Source organism: Microcebus murinus, chromosome 8 (assembly GCF_040939455.1).
Source record: "Microcebus murinus isolate Inina chromosome 8, M.murinus_Inina_mat1.0, whole genome shotgun sequence".
Classification (NCBI taxonomy): domain Eukaryota; kingdom Metazoa; phylum Chordata; class Mammalia; order Primates; family Cheirogaleidae; genus Microcebus; species Microcebus murinus.
The window spans coordinates 40,023,246-40,036,561 of NC_134111.1; positions in this window are offsets into that span (position 1 = coordinate 40,023,246).

A 13,316-nucleotide genomic window follows, 5' to 3' on the forward strand; every position below is an offset into this window, starting at 1 on the left:
TCCAGACTTTCTTGTGAGAATCACCTCTGCAGAGCGGAGATCCTCAGCAGTGGTTTCTGCAATCACACAACTCTAAATTTCTGGAATCCAAACAGTGGCTTCCCTGACCTTTGCTCCCCTGGACCTTTTAGAGACTGTGTAATCCTCCAATTTTCTGTATTAAATCCCTTTTTACTTGTCATATTTAGAGAGCTTTATTTTCCTAACATAACCTTGGCTAATATATCCCCCCAATTTTTCAATTAAGCTGGATTATCAGCTTTTCCATGATCGCATTGGTATCAGTCAGGATTTTTAGTTGCAAGTAACAGAAAGGATATATAGCTAATTTAAAAGAAATGAAATTTACTGAACGCAGTTAAAAACATTAATTTTCTAGCGTATTTAAGGTCGCATGAACATTAAAGGTCATCTAATCTAATCTAATGGTCACTGGATCATGGCCAGTCTTAATCTGAAGTCACGACCAGTCCTAATCCTATTTAAATACCTGCAGTTTCCAGCATAATACTCAACACTTCCTAAATATTAGTTAAATCGTATTAAAGGAACCACTCCAGGATTTTCTTGTCCCCACTTCCCTTCTTTCTTCCAGCCACCTCCTTCCACTTCCAACCCCTTCTCTTTGACCCCCCTCTCCTCTCACAGCCTCTAGGACCTTATTTCACCCCATTTTTTCTGGATTTTTCAACCACTCTCTTTACAATTCCTACCCACTGGCCTGAAAATATGCTCAAAGGTCCCCCGTCCTACAACAACCTTTCTTGTCCATCTTTTCTTCCACATCCCCACCTTAAAAAAAGAATAGCTCCTATGCAGCCTCCATGTTGTCACCTCGCTCTGCCTCGCGACTCTTTTTCTTTGGACTCTGGCCTTCGCCTTCCTGCCCGAGGACTGACTCTACGCCCTCCTAAAGCGGCCCGTGCCTTCGACCCGTCCGCATGCTCCGTGGCCTCGCGGTACTGAGTGGCACCGGTGACCGCGCGACACCGAGCTCTTCTTTCCCACGCCACGGCGTTCTTCATTGCTCTGTCGCCTCTCCTCCCTCGACCTTAGCGAGTTTTTGTCAGTTTCTGCTGCTCGGCCTCCGGGAGGCTAGGAGAACCCGTGGGGGTGGGGGTAGAGGCTGTTCTTGCCTCTTCCTCCTCTCCCCTGCTTCGCCGGCCGGAGTGCTGCCACGTGACTGCGCCTGTCACTCAGAGTCCCCGCTGGGACTGCGAGAACTCGCGCTCGACCCCCGACCCCGCCACCCGCGCCGCGGCGGCCCCGCGAGCGCCCCCTGCAGGCAGGCAGCACCGTGGCGGCGCTCACCGACCCACCCTGTGCTCGCCGCCGCCTGGCTCATTGGGTTTCCTCGTCTTCTGAGCCTGGTTCTGCAGCTCTCACTCTCTGTGAGCAAGCTCGCATCCCATCAGTAAACCTCTTTGCTGCTTAGGTAAGCCAGAGCTGGGTGTTCTGCGGTTTGCTCCCAAGATCCCTGGCTGGTAACATTTTCTTTTCTAACTCCCATCTCCTATGTGAAGGGATTCCTAGAGGTTCTTTTCGTGGCTCTCTCTCTCTTTTTTTTCTTCCTGCATCCACACTCTTTCCACTGGGAAGTTCATGTATTTCCTGGTAGCAGTTATCACCTCTGTGCTGATTTCTCCCAAATCTTTTTCCACTTCCGCCTCTTTCCTGAATGCTGGTTTAATCTCAAATTTCCAAATGTTCATCCCCCTGCATGTCCTCTGACGTATGAAAATCAAGAAGACTAAAACTCAGACTCACTGGCTTTCATCTTGCTGATAAAACCACTTCTCCAAATTTCTCTTTTCTGTGCTGGACAGCCAGACTTTAAATTTTTAAAGCTACTCCTCTCCTTTACGCCCCTAAACAAGCAGTACCAAGTTCTGTTTAACTCTGACATCCTTCCATTCTCTCACACTGTCACTACCTTGTTCTTGCCAGAATAGTTGTCATATGCTCCCTACTGAGCACCTACCCCTGGTTGTCCCTCTGAATCAACTCGACAACACGCGGTCAGTTTAAATTTCCAAAAACACAATTCTGGTCCTATCACCCTCCCTCCTGCCTATTCATGCACTGCTAGTACCTAGGGCTAGAGCGGAACCTCTCCAACGTGACCCTCTACAATCAAATCCCAGCCTACTTCCCCTTTACTTCTCCTGGGTGTATGATCCTGATCATGTTGCATACTTTCCCATCTGCATGCCTTTGCGTAGGGTATTTCCTTTATTGGGAGTGTCTTTCTCTGTAATTCAACCCAAGTGCCAGCTCTCCCGTAATGTCCTCCTCCTTGTCCCCTTCTAAAGCGCTGCTCAGCTTTTACTATGCACATGAATCATTTGGGCGTATTGTTAAAAATGTAGATTCTGATTCATAGGTCTCAGTTAAGGTCTGAGATTGTGCATTTCTGACAAGTTCTGGGTAAGGCTGCAGATCCCTGAACCACACTTGGAATAGCAAGGCCCTAGGGAGAAGGCTCTTTTTACCAAACCACAGAGAAAGATACCAGGGCAGGGACTGTGTATTAGTCATTTACAATATTTTACAATCTCTACAGTACCCATTTTGCCTCCTCAAAGACAGGAATCGGGCTTGGTTTATCATTCTTTTGGTTGAATACAGTGACTTGATCAATTTATTTTCATTGAATTAAATATGCTTCTGACATCACATCCTTTTCTTTTCCATCCTGTGGTTTCCAGAACTTCTCATTTTAACTGAATTTCTAATGAATAAATATGTGGAGAGAAGGGGCTGCCCCACATGTGATTTGCTATAGGCGAGGAGAGCCCAACTTGTTTAAGATAGTGCTAATTTAATTATTGTTACAGCCAGGGCGCTCAGCTGCAAAAACCACTCTAGTTTAATAGAGAAATACCTTATGAAAGTATATTGAGTAGCTCATAGGATTGTTGAGAAGGCCAGAGACAACATAGCAAAAGGAAGACACGAATTATAGCAGAGCACGCCACAGCCACCCGCTTTGGGCAGATTCCGTGCAGCTCACTGTGAACTAGAAGGCAGTCCTGGAGCCTCAGCTGCTACTGCTTCTGAAAGTTTATGTGTCTGCCACCACCCTCTCCAGAACAGATTCAGTGTGGGGCCTACTTCTTCACATTTGTATTAGTTCTCAGTGTGTAACAAATCGACACAAACTCGGTGGCATAAAACAACAGAAATGTATTCTCTGATGGTTCTGGAAGCCAGAAGTCTCAAATCAGGTATCACTGGGCTGAAATCAAGGTGTTGGCAAGGCTGTGCTTCCCTTTCTTCTCTTCCAGCTCCTGGGGGACCCCAGCATTCTTTGGCTTGTGGCTGCATAACTAGGATCTTCAAATCTCTCTTGGCTCTGCCCTGACCTTGTCTACTTCTCTCAAATCTCCCTCTCCTCTCCCCTCTTTTAAGGAACATGTGATTGAGTGTAGGACCCACCCAGGTAGCACAGGATAATCTCCCCATCTCAACATTCATTCTTAATCACATCTGCAAAGACTTTGTCATATAAGTAATGTTCACATATTCCATGGATTAGGACCTGATTTCCTTGGGGGCCATTATTCAACCTAGGACAATGTTTGCTTATGAATTGAAGTCTCACTTGCATATATCTCATTGGTACAACCTATGCCTACTCCTGAGCTGCAAGCATGGCTGGGAAGTGAGCTTCCTGTCAGGAAAGATGTTCAAGGATGATAGGTGGCCACAATGAACGTCAAATATCAGCTAGAGTAGTCTTCAAAGCTTCATCATAATAAACTTCTGTGTAACAGACCAGCCAGAATCTTTAAAGGGAAGAAGTTATCTATTGCTGAATGCTTTGGGCACCAAATTTCAAGCCATGCAAGTATTGACAAGGAAACATCATCAATGTAGAAAACAATTTTCTTTGACTCTGGGGGCAGGAGATGATGGTGATGGAAAAAACAAAACAAAACAAAAACATGAGATACGGATTTTGGATTGTATTCCTTTTTTGATCACGAGGAAAATCTGTTCCAGAACTCTAACATGGATAATACAATTCAATCCTGTATTTCATTAAGAATAATATTTGGTTATAGGTTGTGGTAAATTCCATTTCCTATCTGGCCTGATCATAGCACTCCTGTGGTGCCTAGCATTGTCCTATACAGTTATGGCAATTAAGACTTGGGTAATAAGAAGTGGGCGACTTCTGTTTCTTCAACGCCCTAATATGTGATTTTCAAACAAACCAAAGTGGTCCTTTTTGTATCTGTCCCTTTTCCTCAATGTGCACGTGTTTCTCCATGCCAGCAATGAATTTTCCCAGCTCTTCTCACTTGTATACCTGCTAAAGGTATACAGTTGTTAAAAAAATTGATCAGTTATTAAAAAATTAAAATAATCTATTAAGATCCGATATGTCTCAAGAGTGTTATAGTGATGGCAGGCACCTTCTAGGTTGCACAGTGTCCAAATTACGGTGACAGGAACAATAATTCTACCTTTTGGGGTGTGTATGTATATTTACAAGGGAGAGAGAACCAGGTAAACAATTACTGAGATTAGCATTTATAGCAACTACATAGATGTCAATATAAATACATTTTGGATTCTTATGTATAAATAATCTTCTAAGAACCTTGTTTTTATTGTTGACACTTTCCTGCAGGTTTCTGAGACACATTTAAAATTCAATCTGTTCCCTTGAGCATTTGTTGTGATCTGGCAACATAATAAAAAACTTTCTTTTATAAGGCCTGGAATCAAAGCAATGAAAAAAAAAAGTTAAAGTTGTGGGTAAAAATGATTTTTTTTTTCTTTAACCTTGGAGGATTCCTATTTTTTTGTGGAGAGATTTTATTTGGAAAGGGGCATTAGTAATATGATCTGATTGACGATGATCCCAGCTTCCCCAAACACTAGCTGAAAGTTTGGGGCAAATTCCTGACCCTTTCTGGTGCCCCATTTCTCATTATAAAATGAAAATAATAACCTTCTTATTTCCCAGCACCAGTTACTTTCTTCTTTCTTAGATATGATTGGCATTTTTATAAAAGTATATTTTAGTGCTTGTCTCTCCCTTGGGTTCTAGAGTGGTTTTGTGTATATCAAACACTGACAAAATGCCCATCTCTCTTTTGTCCCCAAACGCCTGATTTGATGTGACCTTTTTGGTGGGGGGAGGAAGGATGAAGGAGAACTGCAGAGGTTTTGGAAGCTTCACTCTATGAATTAATACTTCTGCTTCAGCATAATGTTGGTATTTGATCAAACGTAAAAAGCTTCAAGCTTTTAATGTCCTGCTGACACCAGTATCAACAAAGCATTGAAGCGGAAGCTTTCTGGCAGCTGATTAGAGGGAGATTTTATTTCACTAGCTTTAAGACTAAGTATACCTTTTAGTAGCTCTTTCTCAAGGATAAACTGCATTGTGTATTATAAATCAAATTCAAGAGCTTTAATAAAGAACCCTTGATAATTTGGTAATATATTATCACTATGTTTTGGAAAGGCGATAAATGACTGCTTTTTATAGTGTAATTTAAAATAATAATATGGATTATAGTTGTGTTCAGTCATGAAAGTATAATTTAACAGTTTGGGCTTATAATAACCTTTTTTTCCCCTTTCGATAGTGTCCACTCTTGTTTTAGCTCGAGAATGGCTTACTTGGGAATGATTTACTATGCTTGCTTTTAGAGTCTAGTAGGGTTGAACATGTGTTTAATAGGAATTTTATGTTGTTGTGTTGGAAAGGCTTCACACAAAAATGAAATTGAAAGCCTGAAAATAAAAACTGCTAAAAGGGAGCCTTTCCAACCTCAGAAGCGTGTTCCGTGTTTGCGAGCGTGCTGTGTCAGTCGGGGCTCTCCAGGGAGTGGGAGGCTCACTGGGAGGGGTAATCGAAGAGTGTTTCATGAAAGGACTACTGTGTATGAATAAAGGGGGGAGAAGGCTAAGGGAGTAACAAGGAATGGTAACACCACCCCCTGCCCCAGCTCCATGCAGCAGGCAGCCTTCACCACCCCAGGCCTGAAGACGCAAGTGTGTTGCTGTTCCCCGGGTCTGGAAAACATCATGGCCCCAGGAAAGGAATGTGGCCAATGCCAAGTTGCTCCAAGGCAAGGAGGGAGCCAGGGGGATCAACATCTCCAACTTTTCCTTTTTGCTACCTTCAAATCTGCTTTCCAAGCCTCCCATTGGGCTGTCCTAGAGGACAGCATTGTCCAACTGCATTGTCCTAGAGGACAAGGTCATCAAAAGACGTCATCTGAGGCCCGGAGCAGGTGAAGAAGGGGGGAGTGTGGATTTGAAGGAATAGCTAGCACCCATACAAGGCTGGGAGTGAGGAAAGATGAACAACACTGATACCGAAAGACTTGGCATCTATATTTGATAGAGATTGGGTTATTAACTATGAAATGTCTACTTTCCTTAAGTGCTAAGTTTGACAGTTGATATCTCTGACATTTCACTTTGACACTTCTTGTTTTATTTTTATTGTGAAGGTACATCCTCATTCTTTCAAGCGCATGATTTGGCTGGTGATTATCTTTCATATTTTTTTTTTCCCAGAGCAATTTTTGTGACTACTACTTCTTCCAGTCTTTGGACTGCTTCTTGCAAGGAAAAAGATTCAATTCTCAACAAACTGGAAAACGCCGTTTGCAATTTCATCGCCTCTCACTTCACAGGCTTCTTCACTGCTGGCATAAACAAGCTACTGTGAAGATGAAAAAACTGTGTCGATAGTTTAGTGGCATACTTTGAGTAATTGTACTGCTTCTTGTTTGAGATATAATAGACTACACTATTGATTCTGAAATCAGATATTTCATATTTAATGACCTAATATGTGACAAACTAGAATTTAAACTCAAGGATCTTCTAGTTCCCATTTTTCTCCTTTCCAGTCATTCCTAGTAAAAAAAAAAAAAAAAAAAAAAAAAAAAAGAGGCTCTTTTAAATCTCTCTTTTTTTCCCTGATATTATGCAACTTTCAGAGCTGTTTGTTTTATCTCTTTGATCAGGTTAGAATGCAACTCAACTCACTGGCTTTTAATAAGAATGCATTATTCTCTAGGAACATGGAACAAAACAGAAACAACTCACTTCTTGCTATTATCCAGGACCATCGGAGGAAGTTTAGCCATTCATGAGATCCATCAAAAAAAAAAAAAAAGAGCAAATGGGTAACTTTGCTTTTAGTTGTTTGTTGATTATTCTGGAAAACTCCTCTTTGGTTCCTGGTCCCCATCCCACACCTCCTTCCTTTAACTCCTCACTTTCAGAGCTCTCCTGGGGGCTCCTTTCCTGTTCCACAGGCCTATTTGGGTTCCAATGCATACTTGCAACTATATTCCACCTTCCCAGGTGTCTGAGTCAGGTGAGAAGCCTATTTGCTATTCTGTGTTTTTATGGCCCAATAGCATGCATGGTCTCTTTCATCTTCCCTGGTGTACTGTGACCCACACTCCTCTTACCTTGTCCTTTCTTACAGTGCTCTGGGGTCAGCACTGCTGCAGGCAGCTCAGGGTACTGGTGAGAGCTCTAAACTGGAAATCATGGGATTAAGTTCTCACATATTGCTGCTAATTAGCCATGTATCACTGGTAAAATCAAAGACTATTTCTAAGCCTTGCTTTTGTCATCTGTAAAATGGTGCTTGAAGCAGATTTGTGATCTCTCAAATATTACCATGAAATCAGTTGGCTGAGAGCTGGCGGAGATGTCCTAGTTGCCTTTAAAGGAAAGGAAGGCTGTGTGGAGATGGGCTGGACCTTGAAGATCACCGGTATGTCCCAGACCTGGTTCATGGTTTCCAGCCACAGAAACTTACTCTTTTCTGGGACCAGGGGATGTCCTGCCTTGGCTCACTCTCCCTAAACATGTGCACAGGCAAACTCCATCCTGTAATGCCAAACTATGATTATTTTGCCTTCCAAGTAAGCATAGTGCCCTTGTTCTGGAATCACTGCACCAGGACAAGTCCCTCAGGTCTTGAGCCCTTTCCTGTGAGATCGCCCACACCTGTGCACCTCCTACACACAAACATTCCAGAACCACCACTGCCCCAACACAATCGACACAATCCCCAGAACTGAGTAGATATCACGATGCCAATTTATTTATTTGCAATGAGACATTTAAGACAAGAAGACTCACACAATCAGCATCTTCCCTCAAGCTGCACGGGAAATCTAATCACAATCACGAGCCATTTCCTTTATATAGACAATCACTCTCTGAGGGGCCTAATATTCTCAAAGTCTGGGAGATCAGATATTCTCTCAACACTAGACAGACCTACACTGAGGACCTAAATCCTAACTAGAGATTTTTGGTGAGCATGGAAATGAAACAAAGGACATTATGCTTATGGTAGAAGGTAAGTTGTTGTAATCATGCGTCCATCTCACCACAGGGATGTCCTTGGATCTCTAAAATCCTTCGGCCATATTCTGAGGCACCTTGCCTTTGAAAGTCCAAGTCCCGCTTTCCCCAGACTGCTGAGGATGTCTGCCTCTGAGCCTGCCTCCACCGGGGACCCTTTCCTCTCCCACTCCCTTCCCCAGCAGCTTCTTGCTTTCCGTCTTCAGACACGAATCATGTTACCATCTGGACAGGCGACCCGGAGAGCTCTTCTATCTCTTTCTTGCTTATTTATGCTCAGATCCATTCTGTGTGGATTTCAGAAAGTTAAATTGTGAGAGGAAGTCTCATTTCTTGTACCTGGAGTAAGTCTCAAACACTAACGGGATGAAGAAGCTTATGACGTAACTGCCTTGTTGGATGGGCCCTGCTGCCTGTGAAGTGAGGGGGTCCAGCCTGCTGTGCCCACCCTTCCCCCGTGTGCTTAGCACGGGTTGGCTGCATTTGTTCCCAAATCCGTTTATGCCAATTGTTTATGCCAATTACAATTACTAGGCAATTAGTAATTACCAATTACAATTACTAGGCATTGTAATTTTACAGTTTAATTATAAAACATAAAATACGAGCACGAAAAGAGAATTCTTATTTGAAACCTAAGCTAAAAGCTCTGCGAAGTCTCAATACATGTAACTAAAAATTCTGTTCAGCAGACAATAATAAATATTGGGGGAAATTACGTAAATTTAGGGCTTGCACTCAGATTGGTCTACAGCTATGTTTCAATTTTCACCCACTAAAGATGCTGACACGGTAGATTGCGAGCACCACCTCAAGTATGCGTTATGTGTGTGCAGAGGTTGGGGTTTTCTTTTGTACCTTTAGGTATCATCTGCAGTGAGAGGGGAGTAAACAATTTCTTGCCTGATCAGAGGAGCCCTTGCTGAAGGACTACAGTGGCCAGTGGCTTGGGTAAATGCTACATCTATTGATATGAAGACACGCTCAGTCTTGAGCAAGTTCCTCATCCTCCAGAGAACCGCATTTTGAATCAGGAACTCCAAAGCTCTTGGTGACTCACTGAGGTAATGCTTCCTGTTAAGTCCCTACTCCTTTCTGTGAGATTTTCCTTGTTCCACCTTCTGGTTCTATGTGTGCCCCTCCAGGTCACCCCTGCCCTCGTCCCATTCCAGTGTCTACAAAGGCAAGAGCCCTGCTGATTCCTAAATCCATGGGTTGTGATTCCAGCTCCTACCAAGTTTTATCTTTCTAAAAAGATAAAGAACAAAGTTTAAATAATCTCAGGGAACATGATCTCCTAAGTAGAGACTCAAAGAGCTCAAGATAATTTATAGGCCACCTTGTGCAGACAATAGTAAAGTCATAATTTCAGGGTTGGGGAAGGGGCAGGAGAAAACATAAAAACGATGTTTTAATAATTTGCCATATTAAATTCAACATATATTTATTTGAAAAATATTCAGGAAAATATACATTGAATCTAATGTGAAAAAGAGACTTAATGGGAGGAACGGGAAAGAGCATTTTATATTAATTTTGAAAATCAGTTTCCATTAATAAGTAGAAGCACAGGAAACAAATTGAAAATAGCACAGATCAGGATGTCTTTTTTTTCCAGAAAAAAAAGATGATATTGCTGTTCATAATTACAAGAAATGGATGATTATATTTTAAATGAGTTAACTTTGGTCCATCACGCTTACTTCATGGTGTGAAGAAAACAGCACTTGAATGATTTTTTCCCTTAATTTGTTCTAAATTACACCAAAGTGCTCTGCAAGAAGCAAGTGCTTGTGTTAATTAACTCAGAGTAAAGAAGGTCACTGGTATACATAGGGCTCATTTCGTGGTTTTAGTTATACATTTTCTTCCGCAATCAAAGTTATCATTACGCATGATAAGCACATACAGATTTTTACTTTTTTTATCCAGAATTTCAGATTTAGCCACACTTTTAATTTTTTCTTTAAAAAAATTTTGGCCCCAAACTAAAAACTTGCTAACTCAAAAATATCATTTCCTACTATTTAATAGGCATCACTTACCCTGTCAAGCCTCTTTACCTTGGATAGAATTAATCAGTACCCTTTTTTTTTCTGATTCTGTCCCTCTTATTATTTGGGTCACACTGTATAACACTTATTATTCGCATGTTCCTCGCCTTCTGAGACCAGGTTCCGTGAGGGAAGAGATGGGGTTTTATTCATATTTCCAGCCTCAGCACAGGATGCCCTCTGGGCCACAGTAGGCCCTAAATAAATATTTACTAGTCAGAATTGCTTATTGATACACATAAAGTGCTGCTCATATATAAAATAGTGCTTGCTAAGACAGGTCAAAGTATGTTAGACTTCCTCATTTAGGTTTTCATTCTCTAAATTAGGGTTTGACAAACTTCCTGTAAGGGGCCAGACAGTGAATATTTCAGGCTTTGCAGGCTGTTCAGTCTCTGTTGCAACCTCTCAGCTCTATTGTTGTGGCATGAAAGCAGTCGGGTACAATATGCAAATGAACGGTGAAGGCAGGCTGGGTTTGGCCCTGCCAAGCCCTGCTCTAAGTCCTTATTTTGAAAGAGGGAAGAAAGATCTCAACCATCTAGTGTGATAATCACTCCAACCAAAGTTTCTTATAAATGTTGGCAATAAGAGTTGTCATGTACATTGCATTTTTGAGATATCTCCCAGTATTTGTTCTCTAAGAACAAAGAGGAAACTAAGTGAGTTTCCACCCCTGCCCCATACCCTGTCTCTTATTAAGACTGAGCCATGAGGTTGTAGGGGATAAACAGGAGTATGAGAATGAGAAGTGCTGATGAGACAGGGAGGTGATATGAAAGAAGGATGCAGAGGAAAGAGAGCAAATGGAAGTCAGTGTGGCCTGCAGCAAGACATGTCTGGGTCCAAGTCCTCCAGTGGGTGGGGTGCTAGGCAGGTTGGAGACAAGCTGAGTTTTGCCCTGCTTCTCTTCTGGGACAGAAGGCAAAGAAGGTCATACAGCAGTGATCCTCAGACTTTTTGGTTGCATACAAAAATCCTAAAGAAACTTTGAAAAAGTGTACATCCTTTCATACATTTCCATGTATCAACATGGAAATTTTTTAAGAATGAGGATGCAATTTTCAGCATATTATGAATAATGACACTTAAAAATAAAAGTGTCTGTTGCTCTTTTAATATATCCAGTGGAATTTAATATAATAGTACATTTTTAACTTTTTATGTTGAAATGATTTGAGGTTTACAGAAAAGTCGCTAACCTAGTAAAAAAAGTTCCCAATATACCCTTACCTAGCTTCCTCTAATGGTACATCTCATGAAACCATTGGACAGTCATCAAAACAAAGAAATCAATACTGGTGCAATATTATTAATTTAACCACAGACTTTATTTTACTTTCACATTTTCCCGTAGTGTCCATTTTCTGTTCCAGGATTCCACCTAGCACTTAGTTGTCATGTCTCCTTTGCCTTCAATCTCTGACATTTCCTCAATCTTTCCTTATTTTTCATGAGCTAGACACTTTTGAAGTAGTCAATTATTTTATTTTGTAGATGTCCCTCAATTGAGATTTGTCTGATGCTATTTTGTGATTAGATTGAGATTATGCATTATTGGGAGGATACCAAGGAAGTCATGTGACCTTCTCAGTGCATCATATAAGGAGGTACATTTACGTTCCCTTGATCACTTGATTAACAAGGTTTTTCTACTGTAAAGTTACGACTCTCCCCTTGTAGTTAGTGACTATCTTGGAGGAGACACTTTAAGGTTATGCAAATATCCTGGTTTTCCTCATCCACCCATTAATTTTAGCACCCACTGGTAAATCTTGCCAACAACAGTTATTACATTTGTGTTTGTCTAATGGTGATTTTTGTGTCTCTCATTTCTTCTGTATTTATTTGTGAGCACCTCCTTATTTCCTGGCAACACAAAATATTCCCAGTTTCATCTTGCATGTTCCTGCCCCAGACCTGGAATCAACTACTTCTCAAAGAGCACTGGTTCCTTTGATTGGAGATATTATAACAATTTGACTTCTGTCATAATCTATTTAAAAACAGAAACACACACACATAAGCTCTTTAGCAGTCAGAGACACTACTTTGTTTCTTTTTCTCTTTAATCTTGTATTTACATTCCAATCCCCCACAGAATTTTATCCTAATGTAATATATTTTAATTCTTGAAGTATTTTATTTACTACTTTGCTGTTTTCCTGCAGTAAAAATATGTATATAAATTAAAATTTTTCTTTTTCTTTTTTATCAATCATCAAACATTTATTTCAACCAGCAATTTTTTTTAAATCTTCTGCTCTTTGCCAAATACTGGGCATGTTGTTGGCTACAAACTTGTCTGGCTGAATTATTAGGCAATTACTTTATATCCAGAAAAAAAAAAAAAACCCAGCATGGCTGTTGTATTATTTTCCTACGGCTACTGTAACTAGTTACCACAAACTTAATGGCTTAAAATAACAGAAGTGTATTCTTTCACAGTTCTGGAGGCTGAAAGTCCAAAATCAGAGAGTTAGCTGGGCCATATTTCTTCTGAAGGCTCTAGAAAAGAGTCCTTCCTTTCCTCTTTTTAGCTCCTTGTGGCTCCTCGAAATTCCTTAGGACTCCTTGGCTTTTATTTTTTATTTATTTTTTTACATATATAATATTTTTTAAATTTCAGAATATTACAGGGGTACAAACACTTAGGTTGTGTATGTTGCCTTTGCACCACCCAAGTCAGAGCTACAAGCGTGCCCATCCCCCAGAAAATGCACATTGCACCTATTAGGCGTGAATTTACCAATCCTGTCCTCCCCCTCCCACCTGCCTGACACCTGATGAACGTTACTTCAATATGAGCACATAAGTGTTGATCAATTAGTGCCAATTTAATGATGAGTATATGTGGTGTTTGTTTTTCCATTCTCATGATACTTCACTTCAAAGAAT